We start from the raw sequence: 6,016 nt of genomic DNA, 5'->3' as shown, positions 1-6,016 counted from the left end.
TTTAAGAAACGGAGGTTAGGGAAGCTATGTGGTCTACCTAGCCAATAGAAAATTTAGTTTCCAGTGTGTTTAAACCAATCAGAATTCAGACTGCTGCTGCAAGCCCTGCCTTTCTTCCCCGAATCCGCAGCATTGTGTGTGTAAGCGAGAGAGATCCGCCATGAGAAGGAAACGGTTAAGCTGGGCAGCATGAGAGTCTCCTGTGTTAAACCGGTTATACAACTCTAAACAAACGCTTTCCCAGATAGTGGCTGTTTATCATCCGACTTCTGGGCTGGAGGTGTGAGGTGAAAAGGGAAGAGGGACGACTTCGCTTTTTCTGCCGAGCACCGTTGGAGCTAGCTCGTTGGCTCTAACGGCTAACGGCTACTAGTTTAGCTCTAACGGCTACTGGTTTAAGTTCATTTCACTCTTCCTTCAGTTGAAGTGCCACACTGGTCCGGACTGAGAGCCACCATATTATTGTCCCTAACGTGTCGCTTTGAGATTGGTCAGGTTTTTTTTTTGCTGGATTGTTCCTGAGGTTGGATTCCTCCTGTGATTTTGATGGCGAACCTTCTCACCTGGACTTAGAAAGAACTGGATTCCTGGATTCCTTCTTTTCCATTTGGAGTCCTGCTGCACCCCGCGGTGTTGTAGGCCTGTACCTCCCACATCTTCACACACAATTGGTTATGAGTGAGACCACTGACTGACATTTTTCATTTATTGTTTAATCCTAGAATTTCTGACCTTACCTTTTGGACCAGTTTTTATTTGAAACTTTATAACCAACTGCTGTGTAGGAAATTCTCCTCATGTGAACGGTGTTGAGTTGAACCTAATTGGAACTGAAATTGATTAGTCTGTTGCCTATTACGATTTAGAATTCAGATTACCAGGGTGCACCCAAAATATTCAAAACTGAGAACTAGCACTTGGCCAAGTATTTGTATTATTTTTTGTATTTTATTGTGTGTAATTTTATTTTCATAATTGTGTGTCTTGTATAACTGTTAATTTCATGGTTTATGTCACTAAAGCCAGTTGTTTTTTTTAAAATTCATTTAACTGCCTTTGTGTGTCATTTAAACACCCCACCATGCTCCGATAGTCGAACCTATTGGCCCATTCATATATATAATACCCTTCTCATCTGTGTTACAGATGAAGCTTTGGCGAGCCAGCCAGGAGCAAGAGTGTGTGTTTAAGTGTCAGACATCTTACCCCTGTTGTTTGAACGTCCCAAGTACTTTTTCTGAAAAGAAAAATGAATGTAGTACTCCGGGAGTCGGTCCTAATTTCCCATTCTGTGGTTGTTAGTGGTTTAACAGGGTCAGAGACAGATGAGGAAGTGTCCATCTTTCTCCAGAAGTATGGGTCCATTAATCGTTACATTCACTTGGATGATCCTAAGTCAGATTTCCATAAAAACATGATTATTGAGTTTTCACATGAGACTGCCATGCAAACATGGGAGCCATTGTTGCCTCTTCAGCTTCCAAGCACGACTCAAGCAGGCATTGTGTACGAGTTAAAGGCTTTAGGAAGTGTCTACACATTAGATGCCAGAAGCAAAGCTACTAAGATGTACATGGAACAGCTCTCTGAAATTACCAGGCTGAGTGGAAATTCATTAGGGGAAATGTTGAAGGAGGAACTTAAAAATCTGGTTTCATCTGCAGAAAGTGCTTTTGCCCAATCACCTGAGACTGATCCAGAATCCTCAGCTTCACAGAGTCCAACCCCACGAAAAGACTCAACTAGCCAAAGAGATGTTTCATCTTCTGAAAACCAAACCAGTGATGCCTACCAAATCCACGATTTTGACACCGGCAAGTGATCCAAGTGAGCCTCTTACCCCTTCCATTTCCAGTAAAAACCTGATTGATCTCAACCCCCCACAGACTTTTTCTGTTTCATCTGCATTTACTGATATGCCCCTAATCGATGTTAACTCAACTGCAGTTCAGCGAGTGGTGGTTGAGCATGTGGTGCGCAGCAATGATAACTCACCCCAGTTTGCTTCACCCAGTAGACTCAGAGCTTTTTCAGGCAAGAGTCCACGTCCAAGCCATGAAGCAGATTATGATACATGGCGTGTAAGTGTTGAAATTCTTATCAGAGACCCATCTGTGTCAGACTTGCATTGCACAGATCGTATATTAGACAGTCTTCTTCCTCCTGCTTCTGAAATGATCAAACATTTGAGCCCACAGTCTAATCCCTCAACTTATCTCAAGTTGCTTGACTCTGCTTACGGTACAGTTGAAGATGGTGACGAGCTTTATGCTAGGTTCATGAGCACGTTCCAGAATGATGGAGAGCTACCTTCTGTTTTCCTGCAGAGACTGCACACTGCTCTAAGCAAAACAATGAGACGTGGTGGTGTGTCCGCTCATGAGTTTGACCAACAGCTTTTAAAGCAGTTCTGTAGAGGTTGTTGGGAAAACACTTTAATAGTTGATCTTCAGTTGGAACAAAAGAAAGAAAAACCACCTACCTTTGCAGAATTGTTGCTCCTTCTTAGGACAGAAGAAGATAAACAGGCTGCAAAAATGACTCGCATGCGACAGCATTTTGGCCATGCCAAGTCTGGCCATAACCCCAGCAGGCAGCGTGCCATGTCACAAGTGCATATTGCACATGACACTAATGATTTGATAAATAAAACTGATTTTGAGATGCTCAAGCAACAAATTGCTGACCTCAGCATTCAGGTGAAGAGCATGGTGTCCGCGGGCCAAAAGCCAAAACAACCTAAGGAACAAAAAGCAAAGTCTGTTCCTCTAAGTGTCACACATGAAGCCCATGTGGTGAAACCAAAAACAGCCCATCAGCATCCCTCCACATTTAAAGCAAATGGCAGACCACGTCCCTGGTACTGTTTCCAATGTGGAGAGGATGGCCATGTTGTTTCAGTTTGTGATAAAGCACCAAATCCTTCCCTTGTAGCAGCTAAGAAAAAACAGCTAAAAGAAAAGCAGGCTGCTTGGGAAGCCTCTAATGCTTCTCGGAGTGAGACACATTTAAACTAGTGTTGGCTCCCATAGAGGGACGTATGGGAGCAAAGTTACAAAACTCCAGTCCCAAAACCATGAAATCTGTTGTCAAAAGTGTTGAGGTAGAAGGGTCAAAATTACCACATGGCCTTGTGGGAACTAAAACCACAGCTCAAGTATCCATTGCAGGGAAAGACACAAACTGTCTACTGGACACAGGTTCACAAGTCACAACTGTGCCCCAGTCCTTTTATGAAAAACACCTTTCTGATCTGACCATTCATTCTTTAAATGATTTGCTTGAAGTGGAGGGTGCTAATGGCCAGTTTGTTCCCTATTTAGGATATGTTGAGCTTACCATCACCTTTCCTAAAGAGTTTGTTGGCTCTGATATTGAAATTAATACTTTGGCCTTGATTATTCCACACCTCCGCTCTACAGCCCATGAACAGGTGCTTATAGGCACAAACACACTCGACGTTCTTTACGCTGATTACCAGAAACTTTCTCCTTTTCAGCCTTTGATGAATGGATATCAGGCTGTTCTCAAAATACTTGAGATACGACAAAGGGAGTCTAACCACAGCCTTGGTTGTGCAAAACTAATAGACAAGCTGCCTAAAGTCGTTCCTGCAAGACAGACCGCTGTCGTTGAGGCTTTTGTTCATGTTGATCGTTTCAACATTCAAAGAGATGTCATTATTGAGCAACCATCAGCTTCTTCTCTACCGAATGGGTTGCTGGTTTCAGCGATTGCCGTAACTTTACCAAGCAAGCGCTCATGTCATCTTCCTGTCGTACTGAGAAATGACACCAATCATGACATTGTCATTCCCCCCAAAACTATTGTGGCAGATGTTAATGCTGTAGTACAAGTGTTACACAAAGAACATGTCGCCAGTGAGCCAGACTTTTCTCAGTCTCCAGCAAAGTCTTCCCGAGAGCTAAGCTTTGATTTTGGAGACTCACCCTTATCCACTGAATGGAGAGACCGAATAACAAAAATGTTAAACACCATGCCAAACGTTTTCTCTCAGAATGACCTGGATTTTGGCCATACTGATAAAGTGAAACACAGAATCAAGCTCAGTGATGAGACGCCTTTTAAGCAAAGAGCCGTCCGATACACCCCAATGATGTGGATGCTGTGAGACAACATCTACAGTAACTCCTAGATTCTGGTGTCATCCGGGAATCTGAGTCCCCATTCGCTTCCCCAATCGTTGTGGTTCGCAAAAAGAATGGTTCTGTTCGTCTGTGTGTAGATTACAGAAAGCTGAATCTACAGACCATTAAGGACGCCTACGCTCTTCCAAAACTGGAAGATGCTTTCACTGCACTTGCTGATTCTAAGTGGTTCTCCGTCCTAGACCTCAAGTCAGGTTACTACCAGGTCGAAATGGAAGAAGCAGACAAACATAAGACCGCATTTGTGTGTCCAGTTGGATTCTGGGAATTTAACAGGATGCCCCAAGGAATAACAAATGCGCCTTCAACCTTCCAAAGACTGATGGAAAAGTGTGTTGGTGATATGAACCTAAAGGAAGTTTTAGTGTTCATTGATGACCTGATTATTTCCTCATCATCACTGGAAGAACATGAACAGCGCTTGCAGCGTGTTCTTGAACGACTGATGACATATGGTTTGAAACTAGCACCAGAAAAGTGCAAATTCTTTCAAACATCAGTAAAATACCTTGGCCACATTGTTTCTGAGAGAGGTGTTGAAACCGACCCAGAGAAAGTTCTGGCCAACCCCACAAATCTTAAAGAGCTTCAATCCTTTTTAGGATTTGCTGGATACTACCGACGATTCATTCAAGGGTACTCTACTATTGTAAAGCCCCTTAATGAACTAACTTCCGGTTATCCACCGTTCAGCAAGTTGAACAAGAGACAGAAGATAAATGCAGGTTCAGAGTATCGCGACCCAAAGGAGTCCTTTGGTCAGCGGTGGACATCCCAATGTCAGGGAGCCTTTGATGATATAATAAAAAAGCTATCATCAGCTCCAGTCTTGGGATTTGCAGACCCCCAACTTCCGTATGTCCTACATACAGATGCCAGCACTGTTGGCCTTGGGGCTGCATTATATCAGGTTCAAGATGGTCAATCTCGAGTCATAGCTTTTGCAAGTCGAGGACTTTCCAAGAGTGAGAGAAAGTACCCTGCTCATAAGCTTGAATTCTTGGCCCTTAAGTGGGCAGTCACAGAAAAATTTTCTGATTACCTTTATGGTACAGATTTCACAGTAGTGACTGACAGCAACCCACTTACATATATTTTAACACCGCAAAGCTTGATGCGGCAGGGTATAGGTGGTTGTCCAGTCTTTCTACTTACTCATTCAGTCTTCAGTACAGATCGGGTAAGCAAAATCTAGATGCCGACGCACTCTCTCGCCGACCTCACGATCCACCAGAGGATGATTATACATCCAAGAAGGAAAGCGAGAGAATCCGGCAGTTCACACTGTACCATCTGAGTGATTTTCACAATCCAGAAACTGTTTCCCAGGAGGTGATTAAGGCTATTTGTGAACGTCATATGGTCACCTCATCAGTAGCTGATGTTCAAGCTACCACTCCTGGGTTGACATTGGTTGAATCCCTTACTCACCAGTCCTCAGCAATTCCCGACTGCTTCCTGCAGGAGCAAGTGGATGGGTCCCCTCTTGTCCATTCATTTTCAGAAGAAGAGTTGAGGCAAAAACAAACCTTAGATCCTGCTATCAATGCAGTCATTGTACTTTTGGAGTCTGGTGAAACTCCATGTCCCAGCCTTAAGCTGGAGTTACCAGAACTACCCTTGTTACTCAGAGAGTTGTCTCGGTTGGAAATACAGAATAGAGAGCTCTATCGTAAGCGACTGGATGGTCCAAACATCTCATATCAGCTCGTGCTGCCTGAGGAGCTAAGAGCTACGGCACTTAGGAGTCTTCATCATGATATGGGCCATCTTGGAGTCGAACGAACAGTAGATTTGGCAAGAACCAGATTTTATTGGCCAAAAATGTACATGACCATAGAGAAAAT

At 43.6% G+C, this 6,016-nt stretch overlaps 1 long non-coding RNA gene across 1 annotated transcript in view; it reads left to right on the top strand.

Moving 5' to 3' along the window:
* The window catches only part of LOC106940443 (uncharacterized), a 3,320-nt gene extending 2,344 nt beyond the window's left edge, over positions 1 to 976 (top strand). Inside the window, exon 2 of the long non-coding RNA XR_001423095.1 lies at positions 422 to 976. This is a non-coding gene — a long non-coding RNA (uncharacterized LOC106940443). The remainder of the gene's footprint in view (positions 1 to 421) is intronic.
* Positions 977 to 6,016: the final 5,040 nt, after the last annotated feature.

This window comes from Poecilia latipinna, unplaced genomic scaffold (genome assembly GCF_001443285.1).
Source record: "Poecilia latipinna isolate Pla-1442-1.1 unplaced genomic scaffold, P_latipinna-1.0 Scaffold3228, whole genome shotgun sequence".
Classification (NCBI taxonomy): Eukaryota; Metazoa; Chordata; class Actinopteri; order Cyprinodontiformes; family Poeciliidae; genus Poecilia; species Poecilia latipinna.
This window is presented reverse-complemented; position numbering and strand designations above follow the sequence as displayed.